Here is a 19,238-nt window from a genome sequence, read left to right as displayed (position 1 = left end):
TTTATCCTTTAAAGTTAAATGGAAAAGTTAAAAGAAGAACTTGGTGGTCAGTGTTTTGATGGGGTATGGTTTTAGTATGGTTTTAGATACTCTCAACCAAATGGATGCTGCCATTCCTTGTTATCTACTTCTCTGGCTGACGTGAAATAAAAAGTTCATAAGGCAAAAAGATTAATGAAAAGGGAAGAAATCTATCTTATATTTTAATAATGGTTTATATTATATTAATTTTATTAATTGTAATTTTATAAGTAATTAAATTTTAGGTTTTAGTAATGTTGTCTATAGATGTGTTTCATTAGATGGGCAAGAGAGCTGCTCTGCCTCAGGCAAAAGCTCAGAATTTATTTTTGGGCTATGTGCCTGGTCAGTTGTGTCTTTATATGTAGATCACTGTGTTAAAATGTGGAAGGATTTACGGCAAAAGAGTTAAAGTTGTGGTGATCTCTAAGAGAGTTCACTAGGTCAAGCAAATTCTCTCTCTAAGATTATAAATCAAGCTATATCAAGTGGTGCAGAAGACATACAAGCACTTTCTTGGCTTGGGGACAAAGCAGAAACATTGTAGAAACAGTTCCTCCACCTTGAAGTTTACTCAGATTTTTGTTGGTTTTGTTGCTTTTGCCATTTGACACTGGAACAGATGTGGGATTCTGTTTTTTTCTAATAATCTGGAAACAAAAATAAAGACACATTTGTCCTGATGAGGTCCTTTTTACTACATAGCACTCTCCGAGATGATCTCCATTCATGCCTCTCTTCTATGAAGTCCTGTCTTAAAAGCTGCTGGGAAATAGACTTTGGATGCATCTTCCCAGGTGTGAATAACCTGTTCCTGTGCTCTGGATGCAATTTGGATAAAAGACATTGTGAGGGAGAGCAGAGTTTGTACCTTGCATGGCCCTTCAGGCTCCGTGCCTGACACAGTAATGCTGTCCTGGGCAGCAGAAGTGTTCAGAAGCAGGTGAGGACACACTGATGCAATCAGCAGTTCATAGTCTCCTTTCCTGTGTAGAATCACTTCTTTCCTGAAAGATTTTCTAGTGTGGTACTTGAACTGTGTAATTTATGCAATAGATTTTTTTTTTCTTCTTTCTTGGTCTCCTGTGCTGAGTATGCGCTTAAACGGGAAGGAATGGCCTTATTTCTTCTGACTGTCTAATTGAATTAATATGTTTCATTTATTCGGTAATTAGACTATGCTTTTTTTTTTTTTTTTTTTTTTTTTTTTTTTTTTTTTTTTTTCTCCTTATGAAGTCGAAGGCAGGACTGCTGAACATCTGTGTTTGTTCCTGTGGAGTCTGTCTGGTTGAATAAAGGGCATCCCCCAGTGTCATCCTCTTCACTTGAAGCAGGTGTTTGAAGCTCACCCTTTTGGATGGCTTTGAACCAAAGGCAGGGAAAGCCTACAGGGAAAAGAAGCATCAAATGCCTTGCAGCCCTTTTGAAGGAGTTAGATCTCTCTCTGATCTCCCTGGTTTCAGTCAGGCTATTAGGTCTTTAGGCATCTTGTCTTTGAGGATTAATCTGAACTCTTAATTGTCCATTTCTGATAGTTTCTATCACTCCAAGTATACTAATTCTGCCTTAATAACTATGGAAGTCATTGCATTGGCATAAAAAAACCCTTGTTATTCTCCTTATATCATTCTTTACTTAAAAGCCTTCTATTCCAAGCCTTTCAACCAGTCTGTAATTGAGGTGATGGGGGATGAGGAGCATGAGTAGAGCCATAACACTTGGTAAATCATTTCTTCTCAAGTCCTCTGGGTTCCTGGAGCAAGGGAAATGCCACTGTGTCACCATTTTACTAAAACCTGCTGGTAGCAAGCTGTTGGAGAGTTGGTTCCCAGGCACTTTGCATTAGAAGGGGATCTAACATCTGCCCTTGCCAAGTGTCCTGGGCTTTTGTCACAATAGGACACAAAATAAAGATGCTTGACTCCAGTCAGAAGGCAGTAGAAATCAGAAGGCTTTATTTACAATTTGTTTAGCCTTTTTATAACATGCTTCGCTAAGAAGACACGTTATTGGTCTATAGGACTGACACTTCTCTCATTGGCTATGTAACAGAAACAGCAAACAACACCTGCTGTTATGGGAAAGGAATATTGTTTACACAAGGTGGCTTTGGGAAAAAGAAGACTGTTGAAAAGTTTATTTTGGGAAGAGCTCAGGCTCAGAAAATACCGGGTCTACAGGCTTTGACAGGACTTCACAGGGAGCAGTGTGCGTTTGTATGTGACTCTTAGGATGGAAGTGAAGTGCGACAAAGACGAGTCAGGGAGAAGGCTGAGACGAGAGCTGGGACTATTCAGCTTTTAGAGGAGAAGGCTCAGGGGGGCTCTTACCAATACATATAAATAGCTGAATGGAGGGTACAAAGAAGATTGGAGTGAGGCTCTTTTTAGTGGTGCCCAGTTACAGGAACAGAAGCTCTGGCTGAAAGAGAGGAAGTTCTGTCCAAGCACCAGGAAAATACTCTTGCTGTAAGGGTGGTTGGGTGCTGGCACAGGATGCCCAGAGAGGTGGTGCAGCCTTGTGGTTGGAGATTTTTAAGAGCTGTCTGACACAATTCTGGGCAGCTGACTCTGACTGCCTCTGCTTGTCCTCCAGTGCTCCCTTCCAACCTCAACCTGAGATTCTGTGAAGTTTTAATACAGGGCATCAATGACCTGATCTGAGATGGGGGTTTAATTTTCCATCTGCCTTGTCTTGTCCAGTGCTGTGTGCAGTTACTTCATTCTTTTGTACATTGTGGTCCCACTAATGACACCTTTTGCTGTTCTATTGACTTTTAAAATTATTTTTAAATTTAATAAGTTTAATAAAATCATATCAATTTCTGTATGCCTAAGATTTTGGGGAGAGCTCTGCTTTCTTTTAAAGGTAGAAATGAAAAATTAGTTTTTGTGGTTATACAAAAAAAAGGTCAGCAGTGTAACTTCCTTAAAAACCAAAATAGTATGTAAGACAGAGATTCTAACACTCTGTTTTATGAAAGCATTTTGATTTTAGAAAGCCGATTTTTAATTTTTCTTTTCACTTTCTTGTATTTTCTGTTTTTCAATGCATCTCCCCCACCCCAGTATTGGATTTATACATTATATATTCTGTATGTGTAGAATTTATGTGCATGTCTTTTTTGAGTCTCAAGTCCACAAAGTGCTCATATCTGATCCAGTGTTTAATGGGATGAAGTGCTCATATCTGATCCAGTGTTTAATAGGATTCAGATTATGCAAAGAAGCTGATAATGCTGCCCTGTTTCTAATGAAGTGCTTGAACATGGGCCTAAGTGGAAACCTGCTGTGTGTGATGTTCAGAAGTGCCCATGGGAGAAAGGAGCTTAAATCCCATTGAGAGTGAAGAACACGATCCCACCAGCTTCAGAATGTGATGTCTCCCCGTTGCTGTGCTCCTGCTGCCAGTGGTGGGTGTTGTCACTCTGATGACTTCAGGAGCCAAGCTGTGGGTTTCATGCACCAACCCTTTACAGTCACACCTTGCCAGGTTTTTCTCTGTTAGGTTTTAATCCAGTGGTTTTAGCATAGTTAATGAGGGGGGAGTCTCTTCTGTCCTTCCCAAAGGCACAGTTAGAAAGACTTGTTTTCCTTGTATTTTGTAAAAGATGTGTAACTTGTGACACCCAGGCTCTTGTTTTGCAGGTCCCCAGTTTGCTGGTTGCAGAGAGGCCGCCTTGTCAACTGTGATCACATCAGGTGCTCTGAGCTCCCGTTCCCCCATCAGGTACGTGGATAGTTGTGATCAATTTATTGATTGGAAATAACACTCTGAGTAGATAATTACATTTCAACTGTAGGCCTCTGTGAGTGCCTTTTTAGAAAGTAGTACAGTTAATATAATGGATCGGACTGGTACCAGGAGATGTTGCTTACTGCTGATGTGGATTGTTTCCTTGTTTCCCCTGGGAAAGACATTGTACTGAGCTCTTTGCATGAGGGGAGTGAAGTGGGAATTGAATTACTGGTCCAAGATCCTCTGTTTTTTCTTACTGGCAAACTAATTTCATATCATGTGGCTGTTGTTTACCTGAATACTGAGCACAACTGGATTATTTCATACTCAGATAATATTTTTTAAATTCATGACAAATGCTGATATATTATGAGAATTCACTGTTTAAGAAAAACTAATTGAAAATAATAAATAAAAACCTATGTACTGAAGTCATGCATGACATCTGTCAATCTTCATTCTTTCCCCCTAAATCTGCATTTTTTTTGCACAGCGTATATATTTTGAATAGGAAAAACATCCCAGGTCCAGTCCTTGAAATCATGTTGTAAAAACAGTGAAGGTGTAGAAAAACACACTGTGAGAAGGAAAGGACAGATAAACAGATTAAAAAAAGAGGTGCTTCAGCACCTGGCAGAGTTGCTGTACCTATATAGTTGATCACCCAGCAACAAATGGCTGAGAGACTGAGATATATTTGGGATAATCTCACAGAGTGCAGCTCCTGAAGTAGGCAGAAAGAATGATGGTGATGCATTGGTGTTTATGTTCAGTCCCTTCTAAAGCCCTGTAGGGAAAAATATCTCTGAATCTTCTGGAAGACTAAAGCTGGAAATAAAACAGTGTAATAACTTCCAAGTGGATGTATCTGAAGTGGTGAAGCTTTTCCATAGAGGTTCAGTTTTTCCCCTTTATTTTATTTAAGTATTTCCTATTTTGGTTTCCTTTAAGCAGTTAAAGGTGACAGAGTGACCAGTCCCAACCTGAGGAAAGTCAAATTTTTGTCAGAAATCTAGAAGGGAAGGTAATTTCTACCTTGCAGTTTAAAAGAAATTACAGGAGATGGCAAATAGCAAGTACTCACTGCAAGCTACTGAAGACTCAGAGGAACAATCACCATTACATGGTGTCCCTTTTTCTCTGGGAACTGCAGGAGATTATTTAAGTCCATGTAGGTTGGTGGACTTTCTGCAGCACATGTAAATTGAGGATTTGATCAAGGTCCATAGTGTGAAGTGGAATTGAAGTCCATTGATGCTAACTGGTATCAACTTATGACACTAAAAGTGTGGTGTCTCTTAGGAATTTTTACATGGCTTGATTTTCAGTAATCTGTCTCCTCCTGCGTCTCTGAGTCCTGGATTGCTTTGGGTTTATGGTGTTTGGGGTTTTTTTGTTTCGGTTCCCTTTTTTAAAATGTATTTTCTTTGGTTGTGATGTGTATCTTTGAATCTATGACTTCCATGTTAGTTATGAGTGGAATTAAGATCTGTTCTATATCGTTAACCCTTACGCTGTGTCTGTCAATTCAAATGAATAAAATCTCAGTGATTTATGCTGGAAAATAACTTTTTTTGTTATTTTTTCTCCCTTAATTTTGTCTGTGAAAACCTAAGTACCTGTTGATACACAGGCCCCTCAAAAGGGCTTATCTGTCCGTGTAGGTTTTGCAATTAAATGGACCAGGGTAGTGTGGCCATAATTTACCCACTAAGATGGTCTGTAACTGGACTAGGTTTTTTTCTTTTATTTACCGAGTTACTGTGTCAAAACTTGAATAACTTTGCTTTCAACTCTCAAAGTGAATTACATGTTTAGGCCAAGGAGATGTAGCAAACATAAACCTTCAGCAGTTGGACTGACCCAATTTTATGTACTGTTAGTGATTTTGTTGGTTTTGTAGTGTTATATATTTAACTCAGCAGAGCTTCCAGCTTGAAGAAGAGTGTGAGGCATCTTTGTTACTGTAAATACCCACACAGGATGACTGTGTGATTTGGAGGATACAGCTCTTAAGACCGTCTTTACTTGCTCATCCTTACAGCATTGTGCACAGCACTGCTGTATAAAGTGTACAGAAAAAAAAATGCCAAAAAACAAGCAAAATGTGTTTCTCTGCAGAAATTTCTTATATTGAGTCTTCAGGGTGGTCTTTACAGGCTAAGGACAGGTGCTTTTTTTCTGGTGTAGGGCCTTCTGGGTAAACATGGTGAAGGAGTGCTGGGGGCATCTGTTTGGGCTGACAGTGAATGTGTTTGATTATGCATATAGTAAGTGTTTGTACTTCATACAAAAGAAACGTAAGTCTCCCAGGTAGTATTTCACCATGGGAATCAGGTGGTGTGAATTGTTATCTCAAGTATGCTGTCACTGGGAGGTGAGATTTATCCAGAATAGTCACTTCTGCTGTACAGACAGGGAGCTGACCTTGTGGAGAAATGGCACACTGCGGTGTTCCTTTCACTGGCACAAAGAGGGGGGAAAGGCTGCCGTGTCACTGTAGTACTTGCACACAGACAAGGAGTCTAGACCAGGACCTGTCAGGTTTTAAATTCTGAGGGATTTAAAAGGATCTTTGTGCCGTGTAAAGGCTTTCTACCTGCACGCCTGATGTTAGGAATGGAGTCATTGTGGAGAGGACTAATGCTTCGCTTTCCCCGCCAGTGTTTGTTTTTCTTTAGCTCTTCCTGCTTTTTGCCTTACTGCTGACAAGGAGGCTGGTTTGCCATACTAAACACCTTAGGGCTGACAGGATGGAGAAAACCTACAGGCTCCTTTGACAGCAGTAATCAATAAGAAGTGAAAAAAATCTCACTCTGAGAAGCCCTTTTCCAGCTGGAAACGGCAACGAAGTCTTGAAGGTGAAACTCTGATTTTTAGCTGAAATTGTGAACGCAAAGGACCAGGAATCTGAGACCAGGGAAAAGGTTTGCAACCCAAGAATTTCTTGCTGCTCATCTGTGTGCACCTCAGCCAAGGGGAGAACTGCACTGTGTGAGGCAGTCCTCAAAAATGCCTTCCTCAGCCTGTGAGCTCTGAGGCTTTGCTTATTGTGTCCTCTGGGACTTTGACTCATAGAATTGTTGAGGCTGGAAAAGACCTTTACGATCATCTAGTCCAGCCATTAACCTGGCACCACCATGTTCATCACTAAACCTTATCACTTGGGGTGCCTCATCCACACTTTGAGACTTCCAGGGATGATGATTGCAGCACTTTCCTGGGCAGCCTATTCCAATGCCTGACCACCCTTTAAGTGAAGAAATTTTTCCTAATATCTAATCTAAACTTGTCCTGGTGCAACTTCAGGCCATTTTCTCTCTTCCTGTCACTTGGTACCTACCACTCACCACCACCTCTGGGCCCAGCTATACAGTCAGGTTTTACCCAGTGTGCAGCTGGTGTTATGAAAGATTTGCTGCAAGGGCTCACTGGAAGCTTCTCCGAAGTTCCTGCTTGCCTTACAAGAGATGGAGAGTTTCTCCAATTCTTGTGAGAGCCACTGGAAAATGAGGAGACGTAATCAAAACTAGGCAGAAGGAAGGATCAAAATTAGTTTTTTATCCTAACAGGTCTGGTTTATTTTTAAAAATAAGTAAGTCATTTCTATGGAAGAAAAAAAGTATTTTTCTTTCCAAATACATTTAATTGCCAAGCAAGTCACATTGAAAATGGCAATAACAATTTGTAATTACAAATGGGGATAGACAGAAATTCCCAGAGCACCTGGTTAATCAAAAAATAGAGGCTGAAGAGTGCATTATTTTTCATGCTGTATTATAGTGATAATGGCAAGTCATTCAGAAAACACAATAGGAAAAGTTAGGTCTAGCTGATATATTCTTGTTTTGTGATGCTGAGTAATTTTTAATATGGGCTCTTACTGTCGTCTTTGTTCTGCAGGAAGCAGTGCAAGCAAATAAATATGTCTGTATCCCATATTGCTGTTTTACTCACAACTTAGTTGCTTATTTGGTTGATATGGAGTTTTTATTCCCTTTATGCTAGTTGTGCAGCTAGGGAATTGGGTGGTAATAAAAACACAGAGCTCTTGCAGCACACTTTGTGCTGATACATCTCAGTGTTTCGTGCAGTATGTGATAACCTAACACTGTGACTGGGAAAGCAGTTTGCTCCCATGGTCATTTGGCTGGCAGGAGAACAGGGATAAGGATCCCCGGCCTTGAATCTCAGCATAGGGCTCCCCCTGTCTGACCATGCAGCCTGTGCTTTGGTTTTTTCACACAGCTGTTAGTGGTATTATTCCTCCTAAGGATAAGGGTTTAGATATTAAGCAGGTATCTTCCTGTCAGCACTAAATTAATTTTAAAGGGGAGATACAAAAATAGCACATCCTTTTGTATTAGATATCATATGTCCTCTGGAATCATCTTTGCCAAATGCTATTAATGGCTACTCAAGAGATTCATTCTATTATCTTGACTAGCTTATTTCTAAAGTAGTTTGACATTTTATTTGTCTGACTTATCTGTTGTTGTAGGGAGATATTGGTTTATTACCCTTTAGAAGGCTGAAATGTTAACCAGGAAATATGGGAGCTCTTTTCATTATTTTTTTACTATGAAATATGAACTCTCAGATTGGAGTGTCAGCTCTGCAGTAAAGGAAAATTCTGGCCTCGTGCTCAAGAGGTTTGGATTTGACTGCAGACAGTATCCCAGACCCTCTGTGGTAAGCTGCTTATTCCTCAGTCCTACAAGGCAGTTTTAAGCCCCTGCACACCTTCCCTCTCCAGTGGGAGATTGAGGTTGAGCTTTGTCTTCCTCTGGCGCTGCCAGGATCCCAGTGTCTGCAGTCAGTGTGAACAAGCACTGCAGGAAGGGAGCGGCCTGGAGTGAAGTTGGGTTCCTGCTCCCAGAGCAGACATAGCTGTGAACAGTAGGACAGGTGTAATTTAAAATAGTCACTGGTGTAGCTGCTGGATGTGTGCTGTTGGCAGTGTGAACTATAATGATAACAAAAACTCCTTTTACCTGGAGGAATTAGAACCATTTCTTATGGTCGTCTTTTAAACTGAACTTCTTTCTTCCTCAATAGTCTAGATATGCTTGACAGCAGCTGAAAGCTCTTAAATTCAGTGGCTTTGGGTGATTTTGTGGGGCTGTTCTGGTGTCCAGTCCTCTGTGCTTCATGGTATCCTGAGTCCATCTTCATGTGTGCGCACACACTCTCGATTCAGGAATGCAAGATAAATATTTTATTTTATTATGATCTTTGGGAGACTGTGTGTAGGAGGGGTTTATTGAGAGGCTAGGAGAAAGCTCAGAGTCTGATAAGCAGGGAAAACCAGTTGAGATGGATTTGCAGTATTTTGTGTGTGAGAGCACTATTTTACTTCGCATTACCATTTTGAGTCAGAGAAGATAAAAAACATCTGATTAATAGAAGCCTGGATGAAGACATGTGCTGCCACACATGTTTTTGGAGTCTGGTAAGTCCTGGGCTTGGCACACAAAAAAATCTGTCCTTTCATGAAGGAGCTTTCCTCATATTAGAGAAACCATAAGGTAAATGAAGCAAATAAGTAGAGCAGGCATGTATTATTAAGCAAGTTTTGTGACAGTCACCGAATACCCACATTTTCATAGAGTCTGAAACTAAAACCTGAGGAAGTAAATTGCTTTGTCTTAACAATATATCTAAGAAAGCTTTTGCTTTTTGAGGATAGAATAATAGAAGACTTTAGGCCTTCTTATAGCAAAGATAATTGTACTCTTGCTTATTTTAATTACATTATTATAAGTAGGTCACCCACATGCTTAAACCTGTGGAAAATTTAGGGAAGCTTAGCAACCTGGCATATGGGCAGATTCAGGGTACTTTCTTTTACAGTGCCTGTATTGCTCCAGCATTTTAGCATGGACTGCCTGCAGTCAGAGAGAACATCTACTTGTATTTGTTTTTTAATCTAGACTGGTGTTAGCACTTCTTTTCTGGGTCAACTGATTTCATTACAGACATGTTCGTGGCAGTCAGCTCTCTTGTAGCAGCAGTGATAAAAAGATAAAATCAGGCCTCTGAAAGCAATGGTGACAAGATTGGCTCAGAGTGGGTAAAGAGACTAAAAACAGGAACAGCTTCATGTGGGAGAGATGGTACTGAATACTTGCTTTCTGATTTAGGGTGTATTTAATGGCTGCAGAAGAATGAGGCAAAAGTTACCAACTCAGTTCCTGATTTCTTAAATGTGCGCGGCTCTTTTCCAGGTGCTCAGGATGCTCTGTGTTGTGTCCCTTTGGTACTGAAAAAGCCTGACCTTTGGTGTCATCTCACCAGCAGCAGAGCTCCAAGCACATTTGTAACAGCTCTTCCCCTCTTCAGCTGTTCTAAGTGGTGCACCAGAGCTCCTCTGAAAATTTGAGTAAAGGGCTCTTATGGAAATATTTGGCTGCAAAGATACAATGTGGAGCACTTGGGTCTGAGCTGGGTCTGTAGCCACTAGTACACCCGGTAGTGTAGCTGTAAGCTGGTCTTTAAATTCCTTGGAGACCCACAAGAAAAAGGGTAGTAAAGGTGACGCTAGTGGGTATAATACATTTGGAAAACACTAGGATTTCTGACCTTACGATTTTTCATGCATTGCATGTGTTACCAAAAGCAGTTAAGTGGGATTGCAGTACACAGAACATCTGTTTCAGAAAAAATCTCTTACCTCTGCTTTTTACACATTTTGTGTGTTCTGTGGTGAATTGTGCCACATTGTTAGTGTTATATCACTGTTACTTTTTTTTTCTGCTGAACTCCTCATGAATGGATGTGTAGCAAGAGGTCTGAGGGAGAATGCTTTGGATCAGCATTTGTTTGCCCTCTGGAGCTCTGCCAATGAAACCTGGGGAGACTGTGATGGTGAGGAGTCTTTCTGGAGTTCAGAAAAAGGGAAGGAAAAAAAGCTCTGTGCTCTGAACAGAGAAATTTGCACAAAGCACAGTCTGTGGTGGAAACAAATCAGGTGGAAATACAAGTCATGCAAGGTGGTTAGCAGTGCAATTAGTTCTTCCTTCCTTCTCCATGAAGCCCATTGTCTTTAAAAGAAAATGGCAGTTATTGGCAGGTTGAAGTTCTCAGTGATGTTCAAATTAGTAGGGTTTTATAAGCATGAGATGTGATATTTTCCATCTGTTACTAGAGCAGATAAACTCTTCTCCCTCTCAGTTTGACCAGGGCTTCACTAGGCACAGAGAAGAAGGAGCAAGGTAGTAAGGAGGCAGAACCTCTTTTTTATTTCTTAGCTCTTGGGTGTAGTCTTACAGTGAGGGATAGGAGCCACAGGAAAGCCCTGATCCACTGTCTTTTCCATTCAAAGACTTTCATCTATTTAAAGAGATTTGAAACAAACTTCAAACCTGCCTCCTTCAGTTAAGCTCAGGTCAACTTGGAAAAAAGAGAGATTAAAATAGTATTATCGTGGAGCACACCCTGCCTTTTGCTTGCTTGGTGTTGAGTAGCACAGTGTAACAGCCTTGTACATTAGCTCCTTGTCTGGTGTCATGAGAGATCTCCCTCTGGTTTCAACCCACAGATTGTTTTGGCTGATTGCTGGAGGTGCAAATGCTGTACTCTAAAGCCCTGCCTATCCCTATCCCCATTTCTCCTCAGTGCAGTGGATACTTTTCCTTTTCTGGTTTCTTCTGGAAGATCACAGATTGTCGTGGAGGTGACCTAAGTAGACAGTAAAGACTTGAAATGAAGCTGAAACAAAATTAACAAAGCTGTATGGAAAATTCATTGGATTGGAAAGTTTTCACTGTGTGATCTTAAGATCTGTCTATTTCTAGACTTTTCCTAAAATAAACTAGTTCAAATTAATTATATAGATATAATTAATTATATAGATATTATCCTCTATTTGTTCTGGGGTGAGAGTGTCTATGTAGAAATTGAACTCTTGAAATCACTTGAAAATATTCTGCAGTAGCTACTCTGATTAATTTCTAAGCATATCAGGACCTACAGCGCTTACAGCTGGTATTGCTTCTGTACCTCACTGCTTGCCTAAAGTAGTTCAGACTGTGCCCAGTAACGAGTCAGGTTCAGAATTGTGGCCTTTCATTTTATTTAAACTAGCACAAGCAAACAGTCTTCTCGATGCTCCATCTAAAAATGTGTTACCACAGATTGAAGCTCTGCACTGTGTGTCTGTGTGCTGACTCCACAAACCTCCCACCCTTTGCCACCATCTCTTTCATAACTGTAAAGTTTAAATGTGGAAACATCACTTAAGTCAGATAAGGATATTTGGCTCAGAAAATGAGAGGAGGAGGTCAGTGCATCCCATGAAGTGATAGATGAGGGGATGAGATGCGTCTAAAGGAAAAGACTGGGAAAAGGCAAGGGAAGAGTACTGAAGGAGAGAAAATTAGAAGAGAAGAGACTGGAGACAGGGAGAGGCTGTAAGGTTATGATGAAATGAAAATGAGTATTTGTTAATTCACAGGAATTGCTCTGTGACTTTGGATACTCTCTGCTTCCTGGCTTTCCTGCTGTGGTGTCCCTGTTCACTTCAGCAGAGAGCTTGGCCTTCATCCCTCAGAAGCTGCCATCTGTCATGGTCACCCACTGGCCTGTGAATTGTTTGTGCTGGTGTAAAGGCATGAACTGCGGAATGCGTGAGCTCTGCTGTCACGCAGGGGTTGATGCTGCAGCTCAGCTGGAGGCCAAATGGTAGTCTCAGACCCCAAAAAAGCCCCAGAGCAGCTCTCTCCAAGGTTCCCAAAGAAGGACTGCACGCCTCAGCCGTGCTGCAGCCAAGGATGGGGACAGAGTAGCAATATTTAAAACTGAAAGAAAAGAAATGCTGTTCACCTCTGTGGAGCTTACAGCTTCATTATTGTTTGAATGAAGTTCACAGAAATTTGGTGTGATAACTCAGCTATTTCTAGTATGTTTAAAACTATCTGCAAACATGTGAGCTGACCCTCACCTTTCATTCATGCTGAGGGAGAAGTGTGATACATATATTATACTATAGCACTGACCAAAATAACCCCAACGCTTTACACCAGTGGGCAGCTGGTGATTGTGATGGTCTGTTTCAGTGTCACAGTCTCCATGACAGAAACACAAATACATTCCCAAACCCAAGAAATAGTTACCGTTCATGAACAGCAGAGGGTTAGATTCAAAACCGGGGAAGTTACTGTAGCTTCATTAAAGTTGCATTTATTTATGTTTACATTATTTTATCAGCATGATCTCACAGCTCTAGTTGAGCGTGTGGCATCGAGAGTAACTGAGTCAGCTTAAGTAAGGTGGAAGTCCTCTCTGCTGGGAGGAGATGAGAGCTGGGAGGGAGAGTTAGCTCTCTTAAATCAGATGTGCATTCTGTAAAAATAATTATGTGGAACTACAGCCTTAATAGAGTGCTGCAATTTTATACCAGCTCCTGATGTGACTGGTAAATTGTAGCTAAAGTTTAATTTACCCACCACCCCCTGCTCTTCATGCTGACTGTCATAATTATGAAAGCTGCTCTCATCTGATCATGGTCTTAAGAGTTATCAGTATGAGGACTCTAAAGATAGGCTAAGAGTGAGTCATCTACTCCTTATAATGGATTTATAAACTAGGTGTGCCAGTAGAATTATCAAAGAAATTTGTCATTCTGGAAGTATTTTTCATAGTCCGAGTGCATATTACACTCCTATTAATTTAATAATTTAAGCTTACCTTTTCTGAAAGTGTGTCAATGCTGTTTGTAGTGGTTTTGGAAGATACAAGGTCTGTTTACAGCCTCAGTCTGATCATGTCTTTCTGTTGTTACAGAGCTGTTTGAAATGTTGTTTGAGGTTAAATCTCTGCAATTCCTTCATATCAACTGAATAATGCTTCTAGTGTATTGAGAACAGGTGTTTTTTTGTTGTTGTGGTGGGGTTTTTTTTTTGTTTGGTTGGTTTGGGGTTTTTTTGGGGGGAGGGGGGTTGGGTTTTTTTAATTAATTTTACCAAATGATTTTATCTATTGCTTTATAGTTTAATAGAAACTTTCTGAAGGACTGTAAAGAGCTTCACAGTAATTTCCAAAATTTTCATAATGTGCAGGTGGAAGATACTTGGGTTGTCCTAGGTTTTGGAGTTCAGGCAGGCCTTTAGTTATTTATTTCTGGACACGTCTGTGGCACAGATTCAGATATTCTTCACCATTTTGAATTTCTTTTGACTTCAGCAGGTGCTAGATCTAGTAAGGGAAGACATGTCACTATAAAATTGAATCAGAGACAGGAAACAGGCATTTGTCATATGGATAACTTTCAACAAGCTTGATTTCATATTACTTTTTGAAATGCAGCCTGATAGGATAAATGACAACAAATTAAATTCTGTTTAACAGACAGCAAATGAAATCCTGTTTTACAGTTACTGACCTCTTTTTCTGGTAGTATTCCTGCAGAAGTTGCAGTATTCAAGCCTAAATATAGAAAACAGGCTGCAAGCATGTTAGGAAGCTTTCCATAGGTATAAAGAGTCTTCTCCAAAGTGCTTTGAGTAATGAAGTCTTGCTAAATATGGGTAATTTTGCTATTGTCTAACTCTGTTAGAAATGTGAAGGGATAGAAAAATAGAAATTCTTCTGGCAGATGTTAGCCATGCCCTTTGATGTACATCTGGCAAGCCCTTGGACTTAAATTGCAATATCCTCACAGACATCAACATGCACTGGTTGATCAGTGCTTCTCTGCCCCTTGCCTTGGAAAACACGTAACTAATAGTGTTTGTTGTCTGAGCACAATGGGAAATCTCTGTAATTTTAGAAGTATTTATTGCCAAGGTCAACATGAGGTGGCATGCCAGCAAAGCCCAAGGAGGGCAGTAGATGTTATTGGGAATGGCAGAAGAGGATGGCCAGATTCTTTATCAGGAGGCTCTTTAATTTCAGCTGTCCCTGACGGTAAGTCTCTTCAGGCACGGGAGAACTCTCTTACAGTGTCTGGGTTAGAGGGGATAAAGCATGTATAGGAGAGCACAGTTTTCCTCCTCTTACCTACTGCATGTGGGCAAAGAAACCAGCAAAGCCCATGGAACTGCCACCTCCTGCTGAACCACCTCCTTTAAAATCCTTGGGCCACATAATTAGATATACGTTAGCAGAAATACATTCAGTAGTGCAAGGATACAGAAAAACATGTTCATGAAGATCAGTCATGCTGAACAGAGAGAAGTCCAAGCATTCTCTCTGCCTCCTTGTGCTGTGGGAAGCCTGTGACAGAGCTAATTGTGACAAAGCAAAAATTTGAAATCACATCTGGAAAAATGTCAAGATGCTTTACAGCCTTACTTGTAGTCAAGCAAGCAGTGAGCAGAAATTTGTGTAAGACAGCTACTCTTTTGATAACATATTTGTATTTATCACACCTATATACACGTATCTCTATTCCTGTAGAAAAGCAGACTGTGGAAACACAGTGTTCATTTCTTAGAATCCTTGAATTCAGTGATCCCTCATACCGCTTAAAGTTTCTGGATATATTATTTCCTTTTTTTTTTTTTTTTTTTTTTCTCCCATTCTCTTTTGTGCCTTTAAGAAAGAGGAGCAAAGGCCAAGTTTGGCAGCAGCCACTTCCCTTTTGAGAACCTCTGTTCTTTGCTGCATGTCAGATGGTGTTAGAGAATAGTTTCTAAACCAGATTAATTGAGTTCAAACAAAGTTCCCAAGCTTTGCAGAAGCTGTCAATTTGCGTTTTTATTTTTATTTCCTTTTTGACACAATCTAGTGTCAAAAAGAGTTCAAAATCCAATATGACAGCATGATGGGAAGGTGTTGTGCCTTCTTTCCAATTTAGAAGAATTGCTTTCCAAGTGAGAAGATCTCCAGCATCTCCAAGTGCTGTGAAGAATGCAGCAAGTACAAAATGCTCTGCAGTAATTGTCTCCAGGAGGCCTGGTGAAGCCTGAATTTGGATGTGGCTGAGCAAGTTGAGACCCTGCCCAATCTGAAATACCTCACAAGGTGGAACTCTAAGGAGCAAGTGTTCTGCTGTTGTATCTAATTTGCTAACAAGAAAACTATGTTTGCTAATTTTTAATGACTTGTTGCATTAGGTTTCCTTGCAAATCCTTTTCTCCCTGTCCAGTATTAGCTTCCTCTTGGGAAAGCCCTGAGCGTGAAAGGAAATAGGATTCCAAATAGTTTATTCTGGCTGATTAGTTCTTTGTCTTGGACACAGTTGCAGAGCTGCTGTATTCTGTTATGGTACTTATTCCTGTTGCTTGTAGTGGGGTTTGGTTCCCTCCCAGAGTGAATCTCCTGTTCATCCCTGTCCACCTGCAGTTGTTGGTGTGATGAGCCGTTTGGGCATAGTCAGGTTCCCTGAAGGAGGAAATGAAAAGCTTCCTGCAGGTTTTGTCAGTCTCTTGAGTACCCTCCACAAACTAACTGCTCACTTAAGATAGTGTTGTGCAGTCTCTAGACAATTTGAAATTCCTTTGGCTTCAGAGCTGGGTTTCAGTGAAGCTATATATGCAATTTCTTAACCTAAACTGTTGTTTAAACTTGTACTTCCCTAACAGAGCACAAAACCAGGCACTTAACTTTATGAATGTGTTTGTAGGCTTGAATGGTTACAAATTACAGTAGGTGCCAGCTCTTGCATTTGCCCCGTTCAGTATTGCTCAGTATTCTGGGTGGTGCAGAAGCTACTGTGTAAATCTTAAATCTTTGGCTCGGCAACAGAAGTGCCATGCAGTTAACTGACTGCCTGGTGTTGGCTATGCTTTGTCTACTTCTCTGATTTCGTTTGAGATTTGGTAACAGCAGGTCTGGAAGTGTCAATGACAGCCCCAGGTGTTTGCAGGCATATAGCCAGAGGTGTGAGCTTAAAAGCATGGATGTGTGTGCACACTGAATGCTTACACAATTCCATTGCATTATGAGTTACCATCATCACTGCCAATGGGGCTGCCAGGGTTTTATTTCATCGCACTGCCTCTCAAGGTGCCCTAAATGAAGGAAAGAATGACAACACCTAGACTCGGAAAGCGCACATTCTGGAGATTGCTCAGGAGGGAAGCGGTTGACTTGGCAAGTTCAATTTTGAAAGCAATCTTTTTCAGGGTACTGAAAGATAACAAGGGAGGAATCCTGCCCAAGAAACGAGACACTCAATTTACCAACTGTCAGACGTGTGGCATTGACTTTGAACAAAATGAACACCAGACTCTCTGAGGCTTGAGGTGTCAGTGGAGCCCAAAAATCATGTACACATACTTGAATGGTGCAGACAAGTAGCCTTTGTATGGCAAGGTTGCTTTTATCTCCTAAAGTAAAATAATGGCATCCATAAAGGTGACTTTGCTACAGGGAGGGCTTCCATACAATCTAGATATTGAAACAAATATCTTGAAGATGTGTAGTGTAATGAATTTTAATTAATTCCATTCCTTTTTCCATGGGAAAATGTCTTTCTATATTTTATAGCACATTTCACTTCAAATGCTAGTCTTGTTTGAAGGGTTTTCCAGTTTAGTTTGAGAAAATAAAAAGTGATGAGTGTTGAGAAAGGTACAATGTGTTGAGAAAGATATTCTGTCTTTTAGTCTTCATGTAGTGTTTTGAGGAATAGAATTAAAACCCAGAAGTTCGGAAAGGTTGATTAAGTTGTTGAGCTAGAACAGGCAGAAATGGTGGTCAAGTTCACAAGCATGATATCAGGTGGGATTTTTTTGTTGTTTGTTTTTGTTTTGTTTTTAAAGCCTCAGCTGTCCTGCTGCTGTGTTAGATCTGTGTCAGTTTGGTGAAGCTGACATCTTTATACTTCCCAGCTTAGAAGCTAGGTGTGTGCTGTTTCTGCCAGTTAGAGGATTTTGAAGGAGCTGCCAGGCAGGGGCAGAAGAGGTGAGAGGTGCAGGGGATAGCCCACTGCAGGTAAGAGCAGCTGCAGAATGGCCCCTTTCTCTCCCTGCCCGCTGTGTCCACTGGACCTATTGCTCTGGCTTCAGCCCAGTGATGCTGCTCCCAGCATGCGCCAGGCCTGGGAGTGAGCAGTGTGCTGAGTCAAACCATGAGCTGAAGCTGAGTGAACAGCCACAATCTGCCTCAAAGAGCTGATCTAACTGTGCTAATTCTGCCTGTGACGTTTCTTGAAGATAGATTTCTACAACGAGATGAGAGGCTTATCTACAGATTCCCAGATTCACCACTGCATAGCTCCACCGAGGACAAAGACGTGTGTTTCCTGGGGGTATCCGCACGTGTAAGGAAGGAATGGAAGGGGCTGTAGTCATGGGAGGGGTTGGCCTCTGCTCCCAGGCATCCAGTGACCAGATGAGAGGAGTGGCCTCAAGCTGTGCCAGGGCAGGTTCAGGTGGGACGTCAGGAAGAATTTCTTCCCTGAGGGGGTGGCCAGGCACTTGCATGGGAAGTGATGGAGTCACCATTCTTGGAAGTGTTCAAGGAATGGCTGGGGGCAGCAGTTAGTGCTGTGGCTTAGTTGACGTGGAATCATAGAATATTTGACATAGAAGCATAGAATGTTGTGGAGTTGGAATGGACCTTAAAGATCATCTGGTCCCAAGCCCCTGTCATGGACAGGAACACCTCCCACTAGATCAGGTTGCTCAAGGCCTTATCCAGCCTGGCTTTGAACACTTCTGGGGTTGGGGCATCCATGGAGCTCCCTAATCAACCTGTTTCAGTGCCTCACCACCTTCATGGTATTCTAATACCTAACCTAAATTTTCTCTCTTTCAATTTTGAAATTATTTTATTATTACTCCTTGTCCTGTCATCACAGTTCCTGATGAAGAGTCCCTCTCTGGCTGTTATTAGGTCAGAGGTTGCATATGATGGTCTTGGAGGTCTTTATCAACCTTAATGGTTCTATCTTTTATGATTTCAAATTACAATAATGCTTTAAAAATTACATTTTACAACATTAGCTTTTAATGACAAACTCAAAACAAAGCTGACAAATTCAAGGGGAAAATGCATTATTCAGTGGAAATTTAGATTATACTTTGATTTTGATACATTCCTCTGTTTCCAGCAGGGAAAAAACCTCCCACTCACTATGGAGGAAGGTGATTTTCAAGCCCTGTCTTGCAAGTTGGAAATTCAAATGCAGTATCGCTGTGGGTGCAGGTGAGAAAGTGAAACAGGACTTAAAATATGGATATGAACGACCCTTTGTGAAGTAGATCTAGGTAAAAAGTGAGATTTCAATCCTATATGCTGCCCCTCAGATCTTCCTTCTGATAGGGACTGCAGCCTAGCAAATTCAATGTTGAGATCAGATTATGACTGATGGGCTTTTATTTGCTTTACTGTTTCAATCTACAAAAAAGGGAGGAGGGAATACCTGGGGGACTACAGACCTGTTAGTCTAACCCTCTTCTGGAAGAAAAAGCTGGTTAGGGTTAGTTAGTCTGTGGAGAAAATTACACTGGGTGGTATTGAAAGACACTTAAAGAATAATACAGTCATCAGGTACAGTGAACATGGTTTCACAAGGGGAAAGTTCTGGTTAA

General features: G+C 40.9%; 1 protein-coding gene across 1 annotated transcript in view; it reads left to right on the top strand.

The window, feature by feature from the left end:
- The window catches only part of TSPAN4 (tetraspanin 4), a 346,925-nt gene that overhangs the window by 77,792 nt on the left and 249,895 nt on the right, over positions 1 to 19,238 (top strand). The window contains exon 2 of the mRNA XM_066320977.1: positions 3,669 to 3,750. The gene's annotated coding sequence lies outside the window, so the exon portion shown is untranslated. The remainder of the gene's footprint in view (positions 1 to 3,668; positions 3,751 to 19,238) is intronic.

Source organism: Sylvia atricapilla, chromosome 6 (assembly GCF_009819655.1).
Source record: "Sylvia atricapilla isolate bSylAtr1 chromosome 6, bSylAtr1.pri, whole genome shotgun sequence".
NCBI lineage: Eukaryota > Metazoa > Chordata > Aves > Passeriformes > Sylviidae > Sylvia > Sylvia atricapilla.
The sequence above is the reverse complement of the archived record's forward strand: the minus strand, read 5'-3'. Positions and strand labels throughout refer to the sequence as shown.